We start from the raw sequence: 12905 nt of genomic DNA, 5'->3' as shown, positions 1-12905 counted from the left end.
TAATAGAGTACACTCCTGCCAAATACACTGCACTGCACCTACAAGCTATGAACAATATGCCTGCAAACCTAAGTTATAAACAAGTGCATTTTATCTCTCTCTGTGTGTATGTGTGTGTGTGTATGTCTGTGTGTGTGTGTGTGTGTGTTAGAGAGAGAAGGTGCCAATGCAGGCTAAATGCTGAACATAGAGAAAAAGGTAATGACCACAGAAGAAATAGATAAATTCATCCTAAACAATGAGGAAATTGAACTAGTTAGAGTTCCCATACTTAGGGTCAAACATTGATCAGAACAGCAACTGCTGTCAAGAAATCAGAAGAAGACTAGGAATGGGAAGCACAGCTATGAAAGAAATAGGAAAGACCCTAAAGAGTAAAATTCAAAGACATAACTGTGTTAGTCTGTAGAATCAGTATGTAGAGAGATCTTATATCACCTTTGAGGTTAACCGAAGGAAAGAAGTTGGTAGCCTAAGTAAGATAAAGGTAGTCCCTTGACATGAATGTCTAGTCAGAAACGACTGTAGGGGGTGGTAACTAACAGGAACGACCTAGTTCAGTGATGTTGAACCTTTTACAGACCCAGTGCCCAAACTGTAACCCACACTCCACTTATTTATTGCAAAGTGCCACATTCCACTGGCTTTCTAGTAAGAAACTATGGCAAGCTCTGTGCTAGGGCGACAACATGTGTGCCCACAGAGAGGGCTCTGAATGCCACCTCTGGCACGTGTTCCATAGGTTCGCCATGACTGGCCTAGTTAATGGAGTGCAAGGGGTGGGATCCTTAGGTGGGAGTGAGCATGTACTCCTGGAGTTTGTTATACAATGGAAAGGAGAAGGCAGGCATAATCACACACACATTCTAGATTTTAGGAGAGCTGATTTTTAGTGAACTTAGAGAAATATGGGGGGTGATCCCATGGTCAGGAATATTAAAAGAGAAGGGAGTTCAGGATGGATGGGCATTTCTCAAAGGAGAGATACTGAAGGCACACTTTCAAAGAGTTCCAATAAGGAAGAAAAGTGGGAGATGTCTCAAGAAACTGGGATGGATGACTAAGGAACTTTGAACTCAGCTAAGTTTTAAACAGAACATGTATAAGAAATGGAAAAATGGATTTATCACCAAAGTAGAATTCAAACAAATAGCGAGCACATGTTAGGGGAATGTCAGAAAAGCTAAAGAGCAGAATGAACTCATGCTTGCTAGAGAGGTTAAGATCAATAAAAAGGGCTTTTTTGGATATTCCCACAGCAAAAGGAAGAAGAAGGAAACGATAGGGCCACTCCATGGAGAAGATGGCAAAATGTCAACAGAAGACAGAGAAAAGACAGAATTATTCAACACCTTCTTTGCCTCAGTCTTCTCAGAAAAGGAAAAGGGTGCTCAACCTGAGGATAATGGAGCAGAGGAGAGAAAAGTGGAATTTCAGTACAGAATAAGTAAAGAGATAGTATGGGAATATCTTGTAAATCTCAATGAATTTAAGTCTCCACGACCAGATGAACTACATCCAAGGATATTAAAAGAACTGGCAAATGTAATATCGGAGCCATTGGCAATAATCTTTGAAAACTCCTGGAAAACAGGAGAGATCCCAGCAGACTGGAGGAGGGCAAACGTTGTCCCCATCTTCAAAAAGGGGAAAAAAGAGGATCCCAACAATTATCGTCCAGTTAGTCTGACATCGATACCAGGAAAGATTCTAGAGCAGAGCAGATCATTAAACAGAGAGTCTGTGAACATCTAGAAAGCAATGCCATAATCACAAAAAGTCAACATGGGTTTCAGAGAAACAAGTCTCTTTCTTTGCTAAAATTACCATATTGGTAGATGAAGGGAATGCTGCGGATATAGTATATCTTGATTTCAGTTAGGCCTTTGACATGTTTTCCCATGACATTCTTGCAAACAAGCATGTAAACTGTGGGCTAGACAAGGCAACTGTTACATGGATTTGTAATTGGTTGACTGGCTGAACCCAAAGGGTGCTCAACAATGGTTCCATTTCATCCTGGAGAGAAGTGACCAATGTGGTCCCACAGGGCTCTATCCTGGGGCCAGTGCTATTCAACATCTTTATCAGTGACATGGAGGACAGAATTGGGGCATAATCATCAAATTTGCAGATGACACCAAATTAAGAGGAGTAGCAAATATCCCAGAGGACAGGATCAAGATTCAAAATGACCTGAATAGACTAGAAAGCTGGGCCAAAGATAACAAAATGAAATTTAGCATGGAGAAATGTAAGGTACTGCCCTTAGGGAGGAAAAAATGAAATGCACCGATAGAGGATGGGGGGCATCTGGCTAAATGAAACTACGTATGAAAGGGATGTAGGAATCCAAGTAGACCACAAAATGAACATGAACTGTTGACTCAGTGCAATGCGGCAGCTAAAAAGGCCAATGCAATTTTAGGCTGCATCAATAGAAGTATAGTGTCTGGATCAAAGGAAATAATAGTTCCACTCTATTCTGCTCTGGTCAGGCCCCACCTGGAATACTGTGTCCAGTTCTGGACACAACAATTCAAAAAGGACATTGAGAATCTGGAGCGTGTCCAAAGGAGGGCAACTAAAATGGTGAAGGGTCTTGAAACCATGCCCTATGAGGAATGACTTAGGGAGATGGGAATGTTTAGCTCAGAGAAGAGACTGTTAAGGGCTAATATGAAAGTCCTGTTTAAGTATTTAAAGGGGTGTCATACTGAGGATGGAGCAAGCTTGTTTTCTGCTGCTTCAGAGACTAGAACAAAGAACAATGGATTCAAGATACAGGAAAAGGGATTGCACCTCAACATTAAGAAAAACTTCTGATTGTAAGAGCTGTTTGACAGTGGAACACACTACCTTGGATTGTGGTAGAATCTCCTTCTTGGAGATCTTTAAACAGAGGCTGGATGGCCAACTGTCAGGGATGCTTTGATTGTGAGTTCCTGCATGGCAGGGAGTTGGACTACATAGCTTTTGTGGTCTCTTCCAACTCTATGATTCTATGATTCATTTTTTCCAAAATGCAGATGTCTGAAAACAGTGTTGTCACCCCCTTTTAGGATGTCACCTGGTTGTTTCCAAACTCCATGCACCCTTTAGTGACATTACTGGGGGTACTCTAGTTGGGACTAACAATACAATGTAGTCCATAAACATTGACTGTGATTGATGAGTAAAATATCCTTACAGAAACAAAGGTATTGGCAAAGAGGGAAATTCTATAAATAAGTAAACAACCAATATATAAATAATTCACATTTTCCACATAAAATAAGCTATAGGCATACCTCAGTTAGCAAAACCTCTGACAGGCCTCATCTGCATTTTGAAAATAATGCAGTTTGGCACCATTTCAATGGATTAAAAGTAATCTTCCCAGTCCAGTGAACCCTGAATATCTTAATGTCAACTGCAGAGGCTTTGATTCTTTCCTGGAACAGCATAGATGGTTGAGGAGCAATGAAGCAGGCCATTCTGACATTAAGTGCTTGGCTTCAGAAACATTAATCCATAGTGTTGGTCTTTAAGGACCTTATAAATAGAGACGAATCCAGAATTTTGAATACCACAGGAACCTGAGGACACTCTTGGTCTTGGTCTCTAGCTTCTACTTGATATTCCAGTCAAGCTTAAGTCATGCAGCGAGAAAATCGTCTGATTGTTGTCTTCATTTTGATGGTGTTGGCTTCTTCAGGTAAGGTATACATCAAAAGTATAAACAGAAGATTAAAGAAAATTTTCTAGTATGATAACACTGATAAGGAATCACAATAGTTATAGGAAATAATTTTCAAAGTGGCCCCCAAATTAATCTTTCTTCCCCCCTTCCAGATTTCCACAATATGATTCCTGTTAATAATTTCTGGCTATTGAGCCAATTGTTAAATGATGAGTTAGCATTTATAAAAATAACACTGATTCAATGGGTTTAGTCCAGTTGAGAGTAACAATGGGGTATATGCTAACATGGGGTAAAAAGTAATGATGAGATTACAAAAGGACTTGTTTGCCAGATTTTGTGCATTAATTGTTTCCACACGTAGAACAGAGAGGGGCATGTATGTCCGAAATTACTGAAATAGACAGAACACATAACAAAGAAAGAAAGGATATAGCAGAGTTTAAAGGCCTGAAACATGTGACATGGCAGCGGAAGAATCTATCCTGCTCCCTTGGTGTGTACTGCCAGCGTGCCCTTTGGCTATCATATGTTTTTCAATATCATCTTCCTTATTCAACACAGAGGAGATAACATAGACCTCCTTACAGGATTGTCAGAAGAGTCGGACTGGAACCATTCGATTATCACACGATCATGCAAGATCCTTATACTTGCAGTTGCACTTTGGTTTGGTGTTTCACCAAATGTAATGATTCTTCATATAGCGGTGCATTCATGGAAGGTGTATACCTTTGGCTGCGCCTTCTGTGTGACACTTTACACTGTGTTGGGTTTTCTGAAACAGCCGCTGCTCAGAGGGATCACTAGGAAGATGCAGGAAGGGTGGACCACCACAGGTGACATTGTAAGGCTGGGTGACACCACTGTGACCCAAACATCTGCCATTTGGGAGAGAGAGGATGTGGCATTTGTCAATTTAGAATCACAGAATCATAAAATTAAAGAGTTGGAAAATGCTGGAACTCAGCAGAAGAGATGATGTGAATGGACTAAACTCAATGGGAGAAGAAACGAGAGGCCCCAAAGGGTTTTTTTTTTAAAAAAATAATAATTAAAATTTGATTTTTGATATTATTATTATTATTCTTTAAAAAATTGCTTTGAAAACATCACATCTTAGCCCATTTTTCCTTTGATTACATAAAACGATCTACATGTAAACACATTTATACTGTGCATATGATATTGTAATTTAACTGAGTCATTTTATTGTTGCTAGTTGTTTATTCAATTATTTCTCTGGAATATATATATATCCTACTCTTCAGAAACAAAGCTTCTCAGAGGGGTTAGTTGGACAGTTCCCTGTTCTCAGGCTTACAATCTAAAAAGAATTGACAGAAAAGGGGAAGGGAATGGCAGTGGGGGAGGGAATCTAGTCCAGTGGAGCTCCTCTTCCTCTGAGTCCTGGACCATCGCAGATGGACTGGAGGGAGGGTTTTCTTCTTTCTCGGGCTAGGCCTGATGGACGTGCCCTTCTCTCCCTCTGGGCCAGGATGATGGCAGATGGACTGGAGGAGTGTTCAGTGCTGTACAGGAATTGCGATTTATTAGTAACATTAATACAAACAATATTACTAAGAAGTCTGGATGGTCTGGCATGAGGTGATTAGGGGGGAGTGACACCATGGTTTGAGACACTGAGTGATTCCAAACCTATTGAAGCCACTGTCACTGCCACTACATACACCCCAGTGCACAATTGGATAACACAATTGGTCACACTGTCAGATACCCAGTTCCTTGTACAATTTAACCTAATTTCCATTTACCTACACAAGTGGAATGTACACTATGCAAGCAGATTTCTGTAACGTGCTCCACACAGGGCTACCCTTGTGCCAAGTTCAGAAGCTTCTATTAGTTCAAAATATGGCAACCCGGTTGGTCACTAATACTTCTAGTTTTGACCACATATCACCTGGATTAAAATCCCTTCACTGGCTTCCGGGCACAGTACAAGGTGTTGGTTATTACGTTTAAAGCCCTACATGGCTTGTGCCCAAGTTACTTGCGGGGATGCCTCTCCCTACACAATCCGTCCTGCACTCTCAGAACCGCAGGGAAAAATTTACTGGAAATACAAACTACCAGATTGCACATGACTTCCCCAAAAACTTTTACTGCCATTGACCCTAAACTGTGGAACAGCGTGCCGGAAGAGATCCGTCTTATTACTACCTTTGACGCCTTTAAGAAGGCAGTGAAGACGGAGCTCCTCTGGTGGGCCTACCCTTCTGAACCTGATTAAGATACGACCCTCCATCTGATGATGATTCTCTATAAATAACCACTTATGTATTTATTGAATTCCTCTCCATTGATGCCCCCTTGTCATGGGGGAGAGGCTTGCGCACCCTAATGATTTTGTGAGCTGTGCTGGCAGTGGTATAATAGTTACCGGTAGGGCCTCCCATGCCAGACAGGTCACAACCAAAGGGTCTGACCAAGAGCGCCAAAGGGCAGGATGGGCTCTCTAGCCTTATGGCAACCATCCTAGAAGAAGGAAAACTCTAATCCCAAACCCGGGCAGATGGTGCTCGTCTAACCCTGTAAGGTCAACCATCTAAGAGAAGGAAACTCTAACCAAACCTACAACCCAAGGACCTCGCTGTTACCATCCATGCTTGTCAAGGCCTCAGCAGATGAACCTCTGGTTTAAAGGGTGAGGCCAGTTCTGTGCACCCTGCACTTCACCAGAAAAATCCATTGCACAGGCTCTAAGGATACATCCAATCTCCGAAAAAGCCCTGTAGTGATAGGTGAGGGACGAAATGGCAGGTGTAAAGATGCACTGGAAGCCGCAGACCGAACCCTGCATGCAGGCGGTTCAGGACTTTGTTCCCTTGAGACTGACCCAGGGATGACAGTCTTGTTCGGCAGCATCCTGAATGACCAAGCAGCCTTTTTAAAGGAGAGGACTGCTTGCTCCATATAGAGAGGGGCCTAGAAAAGCTGGCCTGAAGAAAGCACATCCCCAAAAACCTGGTTGGCTAGCCGCAGCCAATGGGCATCTTCTGATGTGGTCAAACAAAGACAAAGAGACAAAGGCACACATCAGCCTCCAAAGGTCCAAATAGATTAACGCTTGCATGCTGGAACATCAGAACCATGTAAGATTCTGCAGATAGTGGACGTCCTGAGTGCTGTTCTGCTCTAATAGCCAATGAACTGTCATGACTTAACATCGACATCAATGCTCTTAGTAAAGTTTGTCTCCACGAGGAAGGCAGCCTTAAAGAACACAGTGCCGGCTACACACTCTACTGGTATGGCAAACCCAAAATTGAAAAACATCTTTCAGGTGTAGGCTTCATGATCAAAAACTCCATCGCCTCGTACTCGAAACCTTGCCAACAGGACACTCTGATCGCATTATCTCCTTACGCCTCCCACGTGTTTTTCTATTCAGTATATATGCCCCAACTATGCAAGCCGACCCTGCAGAGAAAGACAAATTCTACTCAGACCTACACCACCTCATACAAAAAGTCCCTGCATCACTGGAAAAATCCTTGCAAGGATACTGATGAACAGATTAGTCTCTGCTATTGCGGAAGAACTTCTCCCTGAAAGCCAATGCAGTTTTAGAGCTAATAGGAGCACTACAGACATGGTATTTGCCCTCAGACAACTGCAAGAGAAATGTAGAGAGCAGAACAAAGGACTCTATGTAACATTTGTCCACCTCACCAAAGCCTTCAACACTGTGAGTAAAAAAGGTCTGTGGCAGATCCTGGAACGACTAGGATGCCCCCCAAATTCCTCAAAATGATCATCCTGCTACATGAAGGCCAGCAAGGTCAAGTCAGATATGGCCACGCTCTTTCGGAGCCCTTTCTAATAACTAATGGTGTGAAACAAGGTTGTGTTCTCGCTCCAACTCTATTTACAATCTTCTTCAGCATGATGCTCCAAAGGGCTACGGCAGATCTCAAAGAAGAAGACGGCATTTATATACGCTACCGTACTGATAGTAGCCTGTTTAACTTAAGCCGCCTGAGGGCCCGCACCAAGACTCTAAACTATCTAGTCCATGAGCTGCTTTTTGCTGACGATGCTGCCCTCGTTGCCCATACGGAAGCAGCTCTGCAGTGCCTAACATCTTGGTTCGCAACAGCTGCAGAGCTCTTTGGACTGGAAGTCAGTTTGAAGAAAATGGAAGTTCTCTACCAGCCGGCACCTCAGGAAGAACACTACCATCCCCACATCACTGAAGGCAAAGCTGTGCTTACATCCGTCCAGCAGTTCACCTTACCTGGGAAGCATCATCTCCTCAGATGCCAAGATTGATAAAGAGATCGATCACAGACTGGCAAAGGCATATAGCGCATTCGGAAGGCTTCATAAAAAAGTCTTGAGGCGAAGCACAAAAATCAATGTGTATAGAGCCATTGTACTGTCTATTCTCCTTTATGTGTCTGAAACATGGGTCATCTATCACCAACACCTACGACTCCTCGAACGCTTTCATCAGCGCTGTTTACGCACAATTCTAAATATACACTGGACTGACTATGTGACAAATGTTGCTGTCCTTGAGCAAGCAGGGATCACGAGCATTGAGGCCATGCTATTGAGGATGCAGCTGCACTGGGAAGGACACGTTTCTAGGATGAAGGACCATCGCCTCCCAAAAATAGTATTCTACGGTGAACCCGCCACGGGTCAGCGTAAGAGGGGCGCCCCAAAGAAGATATACAAGGATTCCCTGAAACAACATCTCAGACTTGGCCAAATTGATCACCAACAATGGTCCGCCCTGGCCTCACATTGGGAGGCATGGAGACACACTATCCACGATGCTGCCACTTTTTCCGAAAGCTCACGGCGAACGAGTCTCGAAGAAAAACGACAACGCAGAAAGAACCACAACCTGGAAACATCACCCAAGAAGATTTTCCGCTGTGCCTTCTGCAACCGGACCAGTTTATCCCGGATTGGCCTTTTTAGTCATCAACGCACTTGTACAAAATGCGGGATGAGTCCTTCCTGAATCTTCGTTCGCGTAGCAAAGCCAGAGAGAGATTTATTGAATTGATTGTTGGATTTTATGATTATATTGTATCTTTTTATCAGGTTGCGACCCTGCCTCAATCCGTCGGGAGAGGGGGGGCAATATAAATTAAAAATTATTATTATTATTGTTGTTGTTGTTGTTGTTGTTGTTGATTCGGGTCAGAACCCTTCTGCCAGGATTAGAGTAAACCCATGGAATCAATGGGATACAGATACATTTGTTTTCATCATGCAACAATTAATTCAATGGTCTACTCTAATTCTGATTAACCATTGCCCTGTAACCATTTTGATATTCAAAAACTCTTTTCATAGTTGGATGTTGTTATTGTAGTTAGACATGGAAGATGCAAGGAACAATGTATAAGTATGGTGCTCTACGTGACACAAAGCAAAAAATATCCTAACTCAATTTTTTTTCCTCTAGGCCATGCCTGCCGTTTAATAACTACTGAAGCTGAATGCCGTGAAGATGGTGGATTTTGTACTTCTTTAACTGAATGCGTTACAATCCGTCGGGGGATGTGTGGTGCAGGCGAATATTGCTGTTTTGAGTATGATTTCCATTGTTTTCGTTATGTGTATGGAATCCAAATGAAACCTGTATACATATTTTTACCTTTTCATCTCATATATTTCTAAAAGTGGTTCATCAAGATAGGGTGGGAAAGAAACAAAGTCATTATTGATGAATCTATTTTTTCTTGCTACTACTAGCTAAAGCATAGCCATTGGATTGGACTGAGATTCACCATTCAATAACTGATTTCATGTAAACACATTTATACTGTGCATATGATATTGTAATTTAACTGAGTCATTTTATTGTTGTTAGTTGTTTATTCACAACTAGCAACAATAGTCGGGACAAATCAACAGGAGAAAGGGCATTAATTTATGTAGCAAATCATTCAGGACTGGGAATGGAGGAGAGAGGAAAGAGGAAAGGGAAGAGAAAGGCTGAGAAAGAGGAAATATAAGAGAAAGACAGAGGTAGATGACATGCATGGGAGAGAGAAAGTAGTAAGATTTCTGATGTAATGGTGTACAACCAAATTACCCAGGCAATTGTACTTAATGGTGGCAGGGGTACAAGTTATTATTATCAAGCTTTATCTATATAGTGCTGTAAATTTACACAGCACTGTACATACAATCTTTTAATTAGACGGTTCCCTGCCCTCAGGCTTACAATCTAAGAAGACATGACACAAAAGGGGAAGGGAGTCCCAAAGCCTTCTGGGAAGGGCTCAGTTCTTTTGGGGAGGCCTGATTGGATTGGCCCCCCCTCTCTCCCTCAGAAGCCAGGATGGAGCCAGAAGTGTTGACAGGGGCTGCACAAATGGGTCTGGGGTGTTCCAGGTGGTCCATAGACTAGACTTTGCTCAGCCTTGATTCACATGTCCTTCTATTCTGAGTTAAATTTCTCTAGCTCAATATGGCCTCCTCCCATGTAAGGTTGCACAAGTTTATGGCTTTATTTGCATTAATCAGCCCCCCCCCTTTTTTTTTTTTGATCAATCGCTTGCTTCTGTGAAAAGGGCAAGAAGTTTTCCATAAGACAGTGTAGCATCTTCAGAGCAGGACATTTCAAAAGTCGAAAATTGCTGAAATGTCAGAGAAGAAGGGAGAGGCATGTTTCTTTCTTCACACATAAAAGAAAATAGGACTTTTTTGCAGCACGGTGTGTGCCTGTCAATGCAGAAAACCCTTGAGGGTACAAAAATATGGATGGGAAATTATAAGCAGTTTCATTATCCAGACTATTTCTCTGAGCTTTCTTTAGCCAGGAGACAGCCAAACTGAAACCATCACAGCATTTTCCCCACTTCTGAATCTGGAGGGAGGGTATACTTAATTTATGAAATTTTAGATGTTGTTTTGAAATTCCTTTTCAACTGCAGCCTTGGTTCTGTGTGGTATGGTGGAAAGTTAAGGAATTGATCCAATATTTAATAGTCATATAAATCCATATCAAGCCATTAGTTTATAAGTACTGAGATCATGCTATAGAACTCCCTCTTCATCTTATATGTTTCCCATATTACAAGAAGAGAAATTCACATTCAATCCATTCTTTTTCTGCAGTTATAGTGGGAAATGATCTACTTGAAGAGAAATATCCTCTGCTCAAGCAACATCTCAACTGCCACACTGAGCCTTTCCCTTCTCCACCTCTATAATATTCTGTCCCCCGCAAAATATTACTATGCCATGGAGATTCTGCTTTAAGGAGTAAGACAGCCTTCATTTTGTATCCTCAAATCCAGGAAGCATGTTCTGGGGGAGCTGTGATGGCCATGCAGCAAAATACAACAGAATCCAAAATCAGAAACAAACTGGATCTCAGGGGAAATTGTTTTTTTATGGAATTTAAATTTTAGTTTTCCTCTCAGTCCCTACATGACCAAGAAGGGGAGCAGCCTCAGACTGCATTGTGACCCCTCCAGAACAAGTGAACTACAACAGAAATAACCTCTGAAAAGTATGCTGGTATTCTAAACCGCATCACAACATCAGATACAAAATGCAGGGCTGTGGCTCTTCCCCTATGTGTTTTGAAAATATCTTTTGTCTAATGAAGAGGCCGGTGGAGCTTCAAAAGCTTGCATGATGTAGTTTATGCATTTCTCTTGGCCAATAAAGCTATTGCTCATCTGTGGTTTTTAGACTTTCTTGCTTGCAATTTGTGTATCTTTAAATACAAAAGTGAATATTAATCTGAATAAACGTATTGTCTATACATGTAGAGAACCATATGGGAATGGATCTTAGAGCATATCAAGCTGTCAGAACTCCAAAGCTAATTGGAAATCAATGTTCACAATTCCTATAGTCACTGCTCACAATGTTCACAGTTCCTATAGTCACTGCTCATCTTGCTTAGCAATTGCTTTAGAATTGTAGTTCTGCCCGCTTGCAGTGGGGGGGATGGGGTGCTGGCTGGTGGCTTGGGAATGAATGCTGCTGTGGAATTGAATGTGATAAGGCCGAGACATTTGTAAACATCTTCAAGGCCGCAGTGTTTGCTTCTCAGGCTAGAATGAGGGGGGAAAGGGTTCACAGGAAAAAAGGTGGGGAGGAGTAGCTGTTTTAACTTAGTGCTTGGGGCTTGGCTTGCCAGATTCTTCTGAAAAGTTTGTCCAGTCACATCTATCTGTATTTCCAATAAAACTTCACTGCTTTTAAGCAAGTTGATGTTGTGGATTTCTGGTGGAACTCTCACTAGAAACCAGGGTGACTAATCTGAGACTGTTGCACTTTGGACCCATGATGATATGACACGATTCAATGGAAACAATGATAATGCTGGGAAAGGTGGAGAGAAGTAGAATCATAGAATCATACAGTTGCAAGAGACCACCAGGGTTATCCAGTTTAACCCCCTGCCATGCAGGAAATCTCAATCAAAGCATACCTGACAGATGGCCATCCAGCCTCTGCTTAAAGACTTCCAATGAAGGAGACTCCACTATACTCTGAGGAAGTGTGTTCCACTGTCAAAGAACCTTAACTATCAGGAAGTTCTTCCTAATGTTGAGGTTGAATCTCTTTTCCTGTGGCTTGCATCCACTGTTCTAAGTCCTGTTTTCTGAAGCAGCAGAAAACAAGCTTTTCCCCTCCTCAATATGACATCCCTTCCAATATTTAAACAGGGCTATCATATCACCTCTTAACCTTCTCTTCTCCAGGTTAAACATTCCCTAGATCCCTAAATTGTTCCTCATAGGACATAGTTTCCAGACTCTTCACCATTTCAGTCATCCTCCTTAATAAAGATGTTGAAAAGTGCTGGGTCCCGAAGAGACCCCTGTCTCTCCAAGATGAAAAAGAACTATTGTTGAGCACCCTTTAGGTTTGGCTGGTCAACCAATTATAAATATATGTAAGAGTTGCCTTGTCTAGTCCATATTTTACAAGCTTGTTTGTAAGACTGTCATGGGGAATCTTGTCAAATGCCTTACTGAAATCAAGATATATTATATCTACGGCATTCCCTTCATCTACCAAGATGGTAATTTTATCAAAAAAAAGAGATCAGATGTGTCTGGCATGACTTGTTCCCATGCTGACTTTAGTGATTATAAAATTGCTTTCTAGATGCTCACAGACTCTCTGTTTAATGATGTGCTCCAGAATCTTTCCTGGTATAATAATAATAATAATAATAATAATAATAATAATAATAATAATAATAATA

Source organism: Sceloporus undulatus, chromosome 1 (assembly GCF_019175285.1).
Source record: "Sceloporus undulatus isolate JIND9_A2432 ecotype Alabama chromosome 1, SceUnd_v1.1, whole genome shotgun sequence".
NCBI lineage: Eukaryota > Metazoa > Chordata > Lepidosauria > Squamata > Phrynosomatidae > Sceloporus > Sceloporus undulatus.
The sequence above is the reverse complement of the archived record's forward strand: the minus strand, read 5'-3'. Positions refer to the sequence as shown.